Below are 12269 nucleotides of genomic sequence, written 5' to 3'. Positions count from 1 at the left end.
AAAGGGGTGAAGGTTTGTTGGATCTCATACACACTGATGCGTGTGGACCATTCAGAACCGCCACAAGGGATGCCAACCACTTCTATGTGACTCAAACTGATGATTACAATAGATATGGCTATTTCTACTTAATCAAGAACAATTTAGAAACCTTTGAAAAGTTCAAAGAGTTTAAGCAAGAAGTGGAGAATCAATTGGCCAGGAAGATAAAGATGTTACGATTCGAACGAGGATTAGAGTATCTTAGTATCAAGTTCCGAGACTATCTTAAGGAATGTGGAATTGTTTCGCAATTGTCTCCACCTAGGAAATTACGGCTTAATGGTATGGCTGAAAGGCTCAATCGAATGTTGCTACACATGGTTCGTTGCATGATGAGTCGAGCTTCGTTACCTATCTCATTCTAGGGGTATGCCTTAGAGACTGTCGCCCATATCCTTAATCTTGTCCCTACCAAAAAGGTTTCCAAAACACCTCATGAGATGTGGATAGGGAAGGTTCCTTCATTAGACTACATCAAAGTTTGGGGCTGCAAGGATTTCGTGAGATGCGAGACTCATGACAAGTGCGAACTTCAGAGTGAGCGATGTATTTTCATCGGCTACCCACAGAAGTCCTTTGGATATATCTTCTATAAACCAAGTGACAATGTGTTCTTCATCACGAGGAGAGGAGTCTTTAGTGAGAGAGAACTCATATGCCAAGGTGATAGTGGGAGGTAGATTCACCTTGAAGATCTTCAAGATTAAAGTGGTGAAGGAACCTTAAACACTAGCAATCAACCTGAGGAGGAAACTCCAATTGAGACAATTGACGAATTCGTACCTCTAAGGCATTCCAGTAGAGTTAGTCTTCCACCTGTGTTATATTGTTTTCATATAACAGCTGAAGGTCATACATTTATCAGTGATAACACACTGGTAAATCTGGATGAACCTAACAACTATAAGGAAGCCACGACAGTCCCCGAGTCTGCAAAATAGAAAGAGGCTATGCACATCGAGATTCAGCCCATGTATGACAATCAAGTTTGGAACTTGGTTAACAATGTACCAGATCGTAAGACAGTCAGATGCAAATGGATCTTCAAGAAGAAGACCGACATGGATGGGAAAGTGCACACATATAAAGTGCGACTGTTTGCGAAGGGCTTTACTCAAACTCATGGAGTTGACTATGATGAGACCTTCTCACCGGTAGCGAATATAAAATCTATAAGGGTTATGCTAGGCACAGCTACATTTCATGACTATGAAATATTGAAAATGGATGTAAAAGTCGCTATCCTTAATGGAAAGTTGGCTAAAGATGTTTACATGAGTCAGCCAGAGGGTTTTGTCAATGCAAAGTACCCTAATAGAGTGTGTAAGCTTAAGAAATCCATTTATGGATTAAAACAAGAATCTCACAGATGGATTCTATGTTTCGATGAGAAAGTAAAAGAGTTTGGATTTTCGAGAAGCGAGGATGAGTCATGTGTATATGTCAAAGCTAGTGAGACTATAGTGAGCTTTATGGTATTGGATGTAGATGACATATTGCTCATAGGAAACAACATCCCAACCTTGTAGGAGGTTAAGTCCTGGATAGGGATGTGTTTCGCTATGAAGGAACTTGGAGTCATACCATCCATAAAGGAGCCTGTGGAGATTTTCTGCAATAATGAAGGGGTGGTTGCCTTAACCAAGGAACCAAGCAATCATGGTAGATCCAAACATATCAATAGAAAGTACCACTTCATAAGACATCAAGTAGAAGAAGGAAACCTCGTGGTAAAGGGGATATCATCAGAGGACAACCCAGCAGATCCCTTTACGGAGGGACTAACTAGGGTTAAGCACTTTCAACATGCAAGGGTAATTAGGCTAATGGATGATATTAGTTTTAGTGGTTAGATAAATAGAAACTTGTAATAGCTAAATTGTGATTGACATTTGATGACTAAATAAAATGAGTTTTATTTATAAGTAAAGTTACTGTCTTGTGTTAATTATTTACTATTGTTTCACTTTGCATGTTTTGACTTCAAGAATAATAAGATTATTCAAACCATCCATAGTCGATCATACTTTGGAAGTAGCTAATGAGGCTAGACTATCATGATTTGGCTTGTAGATTATCTAAGGTGTTAGACATAGCAAGAGTATGCTACACTATTCATGAGTGCTCCTGAAATAAGATTTGAGTACTGGATTTAACCCGCGCTCACCTTCATTACTTCATGGAATTTAACACGAGTAATTTTCAAAAAATAATATCATATAGTCTGCAAACCAAGATATATGAGTTGTTGACTATGAGTTGGTTGTACATTGATGGTATGAAAACGCATCAGTAACTTGATGTTATAAAACGTGTTATTGTGCTGATTTGATGAGTAGTTAGTACAAGCATATAATGTCGAAGTTTATATGCTCCCTTTATCCTAAGAGGATTAAAAGTGATATATTGGTCCCCTCGATGATTCTGTTTTGACAATGTCTCGGGCCCGGTCAGAACTAAATTAATGTGTTTAGTTTTGTTCTATGTCAGACGAATCGGAAAGCGGGAAACAATTTTCAGGACAATAAGTATGACTATGTTCCATGTGTTCGTCCACATAGATATCTTGAGAACAGAGGAATATAAGATCCCTTATCTAAAGGATACGTCACTGAATAGGTCAGAGTTTGACAATGGATTTTGAAAGCTTACGCTTGCTAAGTCGGATCCTGAGGTCACAATGAGAGCTATAGTTATTAGACTTATCCAAGTGGGAGACTGTTGGATTTGGTGTCTAAGCGCATAACTATAATTGGGATTTACTTGACCCGATTGTAGCATGGTCCTTTTGGGTTGCCTTCACCAGTGCAATTTGATAGGATGGAATTTTGAGAATAAAGTTGTTTATGTTTTATTAATATATTACAAGTATAATATATTAATATGAAATCATATTATTTAATAAGTATGGATCAAGAATTATTTGGAATTAATTTTGTGATGAAAAAAGACTAATTAAATATATGGGGATTGGTTGTGTAAACCAATGATTCTAATAGTGTGCGCTAATAATCCATGGTTATTTAGGATGGGCTAAACCAATGAGATGATCCATCGATAGTCCATGGAGGTTTTTAACCCATGGAGCCTAAGTAATATGAAAGGTCATTAGGGTTTACAAGGTGTAACCCTAGCACTTGCCACACTATAAATAAACCCCCTAGAGCCAATATCAGGTGCCACAACATTCTTGGAGAGTGTGTATTGATTTTATGCTATGTGAATTATTATCTCAAGCTCCTTTTGTATATTGGTGTTTGTGAACCATTAGAGGCATCACACTTGAGGTGCTCAAGATTTCAAAGGCCAAGAACTTCAAGTCCTTCTAATAGGTAAGTCATCTAACTAGTTGTATTGTTCATTTGACAATTTGTATGCTATTTAGGATATATGCTTTGGAAAATTGTAAATATGCATGTATAATTAGAGAAAACGTAGATCCAAATCATTTAGGGTTCCATGTGCACCATAGGAGTGTTATAGTGCTGAAAACCCAAAACAGAGGAGGACCCGGAAGAGTTTGAAGAGGAGGAGATCGATGGGGAGGTCAAAGAGGAGGAGGAGGAGGAGGAGGATTTGGATGTAGAGTCTGAAGTCATCGACCCACCCTACATGGTTAGGGCACCAGCGCATCGTTTTACTAAATCAACCCCTTATATTTAATGAGGCTCTTTTGATCACAAAATTAATTCAAAATTAATTATTGATCAATACTAATTAAAATATATGATTTCATTTTAATATATTAAAACTTATAATATATTAACAAATTATAAATAACATCTTCTCAAAAGTCCATCCTATCTAATTGTCATAGTGATATGAAACCCGAATAGGCCATGCTACTCTCGTGTCAAGTACATACCAATTATAGTTATGGGTTTAGACACCTAATCCAACAGTCTCTTACTTGGATAAGTCTAATAACTATTATCACAAGTACGACTCCACAACCCGACTAGCAATCGTAGCTCTTAAAAGTCGTTGTCGACTCTGAGTTAGTCAATGATGTGTCCATTAGATAAGGGATCATATATTACTCCATGATATCATATAAACTGAGACATGGATTATGATCATTCTCTCTATCCATCTGTTGTTTCCTAATTTCTGATTTATGACGACCGACTAATTGAATAAATCAAATCAGTCCAGGCTTGGCCAAGCACTTAGGGGTTTCATCACTAAATCATTGAGGTGCCCACATATATCGCTTTTATCCAAATGGGGGTAAAAGGAATGGATAAACTTCAACTCAAGTGCTCGCTTTTACTTACTCATCAAATCATATACAACAATATGTTTTATAAGACCAAGTTACCGGTGCGTTTACATATGTCAATGTGCAACCGACTCACGACTACAACTCATATGTCTCCGTTTCAAGAATATAAGATATTATCATCTCACAATCACTCGTGATAAAATCCATGAAGTGATTCATATGAGTGTGGGTTGAATCTAATATTCGAGTCTTATTCCAGGAGTACTCATGAACACTGCATCTATGTCTAAAACACCTAGACAAACTACAAAACCATTCATGACAGTCTTGCCTCAATACCTACTTCCAAAGTATGATTGACTATGGATGGTTTGAATAACCTAGTTATTCGGGAAGTCAAAACATGCAAACTGAAACACAAAAATAATACTAATCCTATATGGCCCCAAAACGTTTGAGCGTCATATTGATTACTCATTATTCATTATGTAATGTTTTGAATAATCAGCTTAATACTTGAACTAAAACAATAGCTATGCCATGCTCCAAAAATACACACTATGTTTGTCTATGGTCTTGAATTTGTGAAATAGATCCATTGAAAAATATTTCAATGATGCTCATTTCACAATTCCAAATCCTTATTGCAAGTGTAAGAATTCCAAATTCTTGTCACTGCTAGAAAGTGTTAGATTCTAAACTATCATGCAATGTTTCCTTTGTAATGTCTAGGTGCCAAAAGTCACAAAGACTTGACCAATGATATTGCAAAATATTCCTTCGGATATTGTTACAAAACTGTTCCATGGAAATGAAGTCTCAAATTCAAAGTACATTCCTTTGAACATCCTTCTTGCATAAAAGTTTGTAACGTTCTATTCTTTAACTCCCAATATGGAAACATTCCATATTTTCCATAGGATAACTCATTATTAATAGACTCCTGTCTATTCATAATAATATCAATATGGTACATCCATTACTATACTTCCAACTATCCTTAAGCGACCAATCCTTGGTGAACCTTAGATTGTCCTTAACAGTTGTTTAATCACTTTAGTCATATCCAATTCTATTCCTTTTTCCCTCTAAATGCCCTAGGCATTTGGAAAATTAGAACACAAGAATATTATAGCATACACAATCGATCCTATACCTGAAGCATATGGGACACGATTCATAATGTCTAACATAAAGACATGATACTTGATCAGTCTTTTGCTATAACATTTCTATTTGCCATATTCTCATAATTTTGATTATGAAGAGGATGTCGTAATCATAATCAAATTTTAAGAACGAAATTAACATTTCCATATATAGAATTTCCTTATGTTGAACCATTCTAACATAACATTTATATATATATATATATATATATATATATATATATATATATATATATGTGTGTGTGTGTGTGTGTGTGTGTGTGTGTGTGACTAAATTTGATTAAGTCCCAATCTAAGCTTTTAAATGAAGTATAAATTCCTCTCCCTTAATTATAGCAAAACAACATTTTCAAACCCTGCAACTTTGCGAATTGAAAATTTTGTTTTCTATAATTAACATTGCTAACTCGCAACACTTACCATAATAATTATGTTCCCACTAGCATAATAATTATTAACTTTATTAGCATAACACTTATGTTCCCACTAGGTTTGACATGTACTCAGAAATCAGTTGGACTTCTATAAATCAATACTTATTGACTTTCCTTACCAAAGTTATTTTTTTTATAAGAGATGCTTCGATAAGACTTTATCTAGGCTTCTCAAAATAATACAACTTTCCTTAGATAGCTCACATGTGTCTAAACAATTTTAGAACTTATAGAAATAAGTTTGAAATGTTTAGACCCTTTGCCATATCTCACAATTCAAATAATGAAATGGGATGCCGTAATCATAATTGAATTCGTGAATGTAAATATCATAATTCTATCTTCTTAAAAACTACTTAGTGAAAGCGTTTCCTCACTATCATTTTCATGAATTGGATACAAACCTTGTGACACTTAGATTTTATGGTATATTTGTTCCTATCCATGTGAATTTTTCATAACCATAATCACAAGACATGGTTAGTGACAAATCCAAACCCATATGGACTGAACTTGTTCAATCTTAATTTATTGGCACCTGTCAACACAAGGGCCTACCATTGCTTCCAAGTAGTTATGCAAACAACTTAGAACTCATAGAACTCACATGCATAGTCAACTTTAACTAGAATGGGCTCCAAAACAAGAATATGTCAACACGATAGGTTACAAACCTCAAGTCGTGTGCTAGTGATTAACAACAGTTTCACCCTTGATTAGTTCTTGAAATTTTTAGGATCTTTAGGACTCCCACTGACCTCTTGACATATAAGATTCACTTTGTCAAGGAACATTACTTAATAAACAAATATTCAAGAGTTAGTTCGTATTATAATAAAGACTAACACTTCACACAATTGGCCTTAGTTGGTCTTTGTTTTATCCAAAACATTACAAATTACCAATTTCAAATGCACAAGAGTAGAAAACATTTTACTCTAAATTTGATAAGTGTTATAAACCTTTCTTAAGATTATGTCACTCAAGGCTCAATCTTGTAGTGTGACTCTAAGACTTGATTTTGTAATGAAGTATGACTCATCTTTTAGATTTAACCATTTCAACAATTCACGATTCCTTTTCTTAGCAATACAAATGCACTAAGATGTCCTTAGAGGATCACTTGTGATATGGTTTTTCATAATCATTATGATGATTATAAAACACAATATTAATGTACTCTCGCATCTTTTCAGATTGGGGAAACTTTTATCTTTCTGCCTAATTTGATACTTCTCATTCGTTTTGCCATACATTGAAACTTTTCCAATGTTTCAGAATTATACTTGAACTTGTAAGCATAACCATATCTACTAAACTTTAGTAAATCATGATGAATAGTCTTATCGATCTTTTTGGTGGACTTGACCAGCGCACACCCAGTGCACTCGATCCCCTAGTCCTTCACTTGACTCACATATACATATGAACAAAGAATTAGTCTTAGTTTCCCAAAGTCAAAGGTTCTCATTCATTACACACTACAAGTTCCGTGATTCCAAGTTTCTATCCAACTGAAACTTGGGTGATGAGAATCTTTCCTTATTTGGAAAATTCTCAACACTACCACAAACGAAAGAATCAAATCCATTTTCCTAACAATAGAATCATACAAACATCAATTTTCACAAAAGCCATTGCAAAGAGATGTAATAGAATAAAAAAATTATTTATTTATAAAATGCGGAATTTTTTTCCTTACAATGCCATTACAAATGAAAACTATGATATTATATATTTCTAAGCAATCTATCATAACTCTTAAGCAGCAGCTCAAAAATCCGATCATCAAACCATGCGATTGAAATCCATCTCCGCGACCAGATTCAACATACTCTTCCTTTAAGCTTCATTCCTTTTGCATGATCCTACAAAACATCAAAATGCAACCTGGTCACATCATGCATTAAGAATCAACAATTAGGAGCTTAATAGAGTTAGACAGTAAGCTTACCTGAAGCAGAGTCAAATTTTTTTGATTTACCTTCTCTCAGATCTTTCAGGTAGTTAGGGCAGCTTCGCTTCCAATGTCCCTTTAAATGGCAGTAAAAACATATGGACTCTTTGGGAATGGTACACGAGACTATCTCTGACTTAGCCTTTCTCTTTACCATTTGGTCAAAAGACTTGACCATGGATGATCCCTTTCCATTAGGAAGAGAAAGCTTTTTTGGACTTCCAGTGTTACCATTGTCAATGTCCATGGAAGTTCGAGAAGTAGATCTTCCAATCAATTTTGCTTTTCCAGTGCACCAAATCATTGTTGATTCAGCAGCAACAAGCAAATACGTAAGATCCATAAGGGTCATGTCATGGTATGTCACATAGTAGACCTTAATGAACTCACTATATGACTCGAGAAGTGATTGAAGAACCCAGTCAACAGTTAATTTCCTTGAGACAACGACACCCAATACACTAAGCATGTCAATATGTGACTTCATCTCCAAGACATGAGTACACATAGGCCTTCAATCTTGATGTTTCATTGCAAGTAGGGCTTGAGTGACCTTGAACTTTTCAAGTCTTCGAACTTGTGCGTTAGGGAGAATAATTGGAGGAGGTGGACGAAGTGAAATATGATTTGTACTTCGACGATTCAATCGTGGAACATCATCTTCAACAGGAAAGCTTGTTCAAAAAGATATGAAGAGACCATAGTTTTCTAAACTAGATATCTACATGGGAGAAATTCAAGTTAGTTGATTTAAGTCCTTAGTATAACACCCAAATGAAATATTCAGGCTAGGAACCAACACAATATTTTACAATTCGGAAGAGGGATGTCGTAATCCTATTGCAAAATATTTGAAGGTAGGTAAATGACGATTTACCAATTTCCACCATGAAAAACGAAATTAGTAATTAAGTTTTAAATGGATTGAAATTCCTAGATTCTTTGAGATTCATTGAATTTTTTAGTGGCATGTTTAAATCTCTATTATGCCCTTCAAGTTGGTTACTGGGATTCCAAGGATCAGAAACAAGGTGTGAATAACCATGCAAATTAGCTTGGTACACCCAATGTTACAACCACCTAATCAATGTGCCGATTAACCACACACACTCCACTAATCTATGATTAATATCAAGCTACCCTTTCCCACACACTGTCAATCCCAGATTAGTGTGTCGGTTAACCATACATGCTCCACTAATGACTTCAAAAGGTGTAAATTGTAATTTCATGAGTTAGTACCAAATTCATATTTTCCTAAGTAAGTAACATTGGGAATTTAGTAAAAGTTTAGTTACTTTTTAATTATTAGTATACTTATAATGAGAATTAATGTCCTATCCTATCTATTCAGCTAATGACTCTCCACCAGTCAAGGAAGTGGTGGGTGAGAGTGGACACCTATTGAATTGTTATTTTATATGCAGTAATCTTATACCTCCTAATAGACCGGCTTCGTGAATGAGGCCTACTAACGGTAAGACTAACTTTACTCTTTTATATATATATATATATATATATATATATATATATATATATATATATATATATATATATATATATATATATATATATTAAACCTATAATATGATAATACTATAAGGGTTGAATTTTAAACTTTTAAAATTCTAGGATTCTGAACTAAATTTTTGAATGTGAGACTTTGCATTTACAAATTCCAAAACTTGAGGGCAAGTTTTGAACTATTCAAAAAAATTTGGATTTTCATAATTTATGAGCTTAATAAAGGTTTTATGAAAAGACTCTTGATATTTCATAACTTGAGGACAAGTTATGGAGTTCATAAAAAACATTTATTTAAAAGACTCTTCAAGTTCTGTAACTCGAGAACAAGTGATGGAAGACTTAAAACCATTTAAGATGACATTTTAAAAATGAGACGTTTCATTTTCTATAAATTGAGGACAAGTTATGGATTTCATCAAAAACATTTAGATTAAAATTGTAACTATTAAAATCAAACAATTTGTCTATGACCTAATTAAACTCATAAATTATTATATAGATATTAAAGATGGACCATCCTTAAGAATAGTGAACATGCTGGTCTTTTGGCAAAACCAGTCCTTGGTTTATATTGGTGTCTTATTTTTCGGCTTGGTTTGTCTTCTGGGCAGTATCTAATATTTTCTACAATATTCTGTACATGTGTTCCTCAACAATTTTTTCACCGTTTTCATAGAAAATTACAGTTGGATTGTTGTAATTCAATCATCACCAAGTCACCAACATCCTCCCTCTTATCTCTTATCTCAACCGGTTTCTTCATTTATGCATCTTATGAATAATTTCTCCTCTCACCTACCTCCCCTCTCCCCTTTTGTTGAACATTGTGGTGTCGAAATTCATCGCCTTTAATCACGTCACCGACACCGTGAAGCAAAATCGAGACGATTCATCACACGTATATGTCATTCTACGACTTATTAGGGTTTTTGTTTGACCGCCATTGTCGTCTCCAGCGCTTCCAATACGCCAACACCAGCTCCACCACATCTGCATCAAATTATCTATGATCGCATTGCCAAAAAAAATCAAATCAAAGCTCAAGTGACTAGAAAACCCCAACCCTAGGTTCCTCAAACACAACCCCCTAACCATACGCTAATCGATCACACATCTATCTGCCGAGATGACTACCGTTGGGGTGTGGATCAATGCATGATAACAATTTGAGATGGAATAGAACGCCCACATCCACTCCACCATGGTCCTTCAATGGCGACATTGCCGTCTACTCGACCATTATCGATCATCGACACAGTCTGACCTGTTTCTGTGAAGGTACTTCCTAATTGAAAAGAATGTTTCTCAAATTTTTGTTTCCGAATCTCAATTTTCATGTCTATAACACATGTTCTTATGTCTCCCAGGCTTAGAATAAGTGTATTATTATATGATTTCTGGTAATCTGATTTCATATCTTTGAACCTTTGTATTACTCACCTTCTTACTCTGTCAATTTCCAAACTCCAGTTAAAGGTACATCGAAAAGCTCGATTAGGGATCTGGAGGATGAAATTGAGAGTATGAGAGAGGCCATTTGAATGCGCATACCTCAAGGAAACAAATGACTTATTACACGAAACTTTCATAAACAAGGTACTTATCTCTTAAATCTTGCAATTATATCATAATACATATTTATACTTACTGGTGTTTCAGTATGCCAGTATGTCTTTCCCGTTGCTTGCCATCGTAGACAAAAAAATATGCACTTCGCTCTGTGTTATCCTAGGTTAATCACTGATCACACCAAAACTACATAATAACTTTCAAGCTATAAGTGTACACTCATCTGCAAAAGTGGTGATGATATGCAGATCCGTCTCTAAAGTGTTCTGTGCAAGTACTGATTTGAAGTTAGCTTTTAAAACCTTCAATTCTTTAAATTTACAATGTCAACTTATTTATTATAAATACATTGCATTCTCATTTAGGAAAGAAGAACCATGGATATACCTGAAGTTCAACATTAGGTGGGGAACTTGACATATACCTGAAGAACCATGGATATACCTGAAGTTCAACAGGTAACTTTTATAATTTTTAATGTTCTTTATTCATTTGGGAACTTGAGTTTACAAAAATACTTTTTTTTTCAAGGGTATGTGTTGCCTGGATAGCTACAAATGTGAAAATGGAACTACAATGGTCGTATTTGGATTGGGTAAGGTCTGCACTGCTCGCCACCATTAATGAAGAATGATAGTTTAATTCGGACTTTCTGCAGGTAGTCCCAATTCTGGGAATTTTTTACCAGGCATCGATATGAAATCTATTATTGTTCAGGTTAATTTATTTTATTATTTAGTTCCAAAGAGCCATATATATGCCTTTGTTAAAATTTGGGTTTCTTACAGAAAAATTGTTTTATTTCTTAATATGGTCACAGACCCTTTACCATATTCTTATAAAATTGAATGCAACCCTCGATGTTTCCTAATTTTATTTCGTGTCTTGCTGTGAAACCTCAAAAACCCAATATCACAACAACGATAAATGTCACATTCTTTTTATTTTCCATTAAGCCATTTCTTAAATTTGACATTGGTATGATTCATTTATGCAAAAATTGAATTAAGGATCTAAATTTTGATCATTTTGTAGAGTATTTTGTCTGGTCAAGTTATGGTCAATACTGGAGCTGATGGACGAGTTACTACAGAAATGGTGATTATAAATACTACTATAAGGTCCTGAAATGGATCTTACCAGTGATCAAACAATCAAGACAATAAATAATAACAAGACATAAATCTAAACAAGCTTGCACACGCTTGTATTAGGTAAAACGTCTGGTACAACTTGTGGAATAGTAGCTGAGAACTTTGTGGCATCAACAACCATAAAATGACCTAGCTAGCATCTATATATAGTGGACCTGGGTTGGCCTTAGGTTTACGGCCGTAAATAGGTTT

The 12269-nt window shown here is 34.8% G+C and overlaps 1 long non-coding RNA gene across 3 annotated transcripts; it reads left to right on the top strand.

Moving 5' to 3' along the window:
• Window positions 1–10159: 10159 nt before the first annotated feature.
• Window positions 10160–11737, top strand: LOC145012839 (uncharacterized). Of its 3 annotated transcripts, none has more exons than XR_013664688.1 (4): window positions 10160–10632; window positions 10825–10950; window positions 11014–11381; window positions 11455–11737. It is a non-coding gene; the product is annotated as an uncharacterized LOC145012839 (long non-coding RNA). The 3 variants fall into 3 exon arrangements; XR_013664689.1 differs by having other exon boundaries at window positions 10825–11197; window positions 11289–11381; XR_013664687.1 differs by having other exon boundaries at window positions 10825–11381.
• Window positions 11738–12269: the final 532 nt, after the last annotated feature.

This window comes from Lactuca saligna, chromosome 8 (genome assembly GCF_052625555.1).
Source record: "Lactuca saligna cultivar CGN05327 chromosome 8, ASM5262555v1, whole genome shotgun sequence".
In the NCBI taxonomy this organism is placed as follows: Eukaryota; Viridiplantae; Streptophyta; class Magnoliopsida; order Asterales; family Asteraceae; genus Lactuca; species Lactuca saligna.
The sequence above is the reverse complement of the archived record's forward strand: the minus strand, read 5'-3'. Positions and strand labels throughout refer to the sequence as shown.